We start from the raw sequence: 1,422 nt of genomic DNA on the forward strand, positions 1-1,422 counted from the left end.
AGGTAAAAGTTGTTAACCCATTATCCACTACAGCTAGAGATTTCTCTAAGTTAATACAGTCTATTTCTCGTATTCCTTCTGCGACCTCTTGTTGGGATATTTTCCAGGTTTCATTGTAGGCAGCATAAATGCCAGCATATATGAAACATTTCTGACTGGGTTTCCTGGGACCTTGTAAAAAATCCATAAGTTCCATGTCTTATGAGAGTAAGGGTACTTCTTGTTTCACTTCTGTGAGTGTTGAGGTTTCTAGCCAATCAAGGCACAACTTCCCAACACTATAGGATGAATACCCCTGGGTGGTCTCTTTGTACATATCGTGGGTCTGCCCTCTGGATCTTGAACCCTTTGGTAATACCCAAGAATTGTTTATGACATGTGCTAATTTCTATGGGCCTAACCAACTATTCTTTTTTCCAATTAGTGTCTGTTATATTGTACTGTAAAATGTCATCAACTGTTCCCCCTTCCTTTGATGTTGAATTTTGCCACCCCATGATCTGTGATGGTGCAGGAAACTGAGGTGTGTTCAGGTACTTGTTCTTGGCTAGTCCAAGACAGGATGTCTGTTGCACAGTGCCATTTAGAAATATCATCTGCTGTGGAATGAGGCATGCTCTAAATAGCGCTTCCGCTCCCTGGACTTGCCAGTCCCTAGATCTCCAGGCCGATTTTAAGTCTATTGTATCCCTCCATGGGTCAAAACCCTGTTCAGACAATTGGGAAATAAAGGAAGCAGAGTAAATCTGTTTGGTGTTAGACAGCATAATTTTCAGTGCTGATGTTGGTGTAACCTTATAATAATATGAAGTCGGGTCTGTATTGTTAAACCCTGAAAAATATGAAAATTTCTGTGCAAATGTTTGCGAACTACTTTTCGGTGGTGTAGGGCAATGTTCCCATTGGTGATATTCAAAAAATTTCTAGGTGTTATAGATTTGTGTTGGAAATGATGACCTTAATGTTAATACCAGTACCATGTGTCATAGTATGAAGTACCTTCTAACATTTCAGTGTTCGGAAATACAGCAGTTTTCTCTCAATCAGACAACATGTTATTAACAGTTTCAGTGTGCCAATCATCAGAAAGTGTCCTAGGGTAATGATATCACTTAATGAAATTTTAAATACATGAGAAAGTTCAGTTGGGCCGAATATATCAAAATCAACCTTGTCCCACACTATACCATATAGGACCTGCTGTAATGTTCACTGATGACAAGTCTCTTTGTTCACGATGTGATGGCTGATGTGGCTTCAAAATCAGTTTAACCTTTTGGACTGTAGACCTTTGCTGAAGATATTGTCTATTAATAAGCATGCTAAACGATATAACTAAGCCTAGCCAGAAAAGAAAGAACAGTATCCTAGTAATTACCCATAGTTCTACCCAAGGCGATACCAGGTATGTCTTTTGAGAAA

This window comes from Lissotriton vulgaris, chromosome 10 (assembly GCF_964263255.1).
Source record: "Lissotriton vulgaris chromosome 10, aLisVul1.2, whole genome shotgun sequence".
Taxonomy (NCBI): Eukaryota; Metazoa; Chordata; class Amphibia; order Caudata; family Salamandridae; genus Lissotriton; species Lissotriton vulgaris.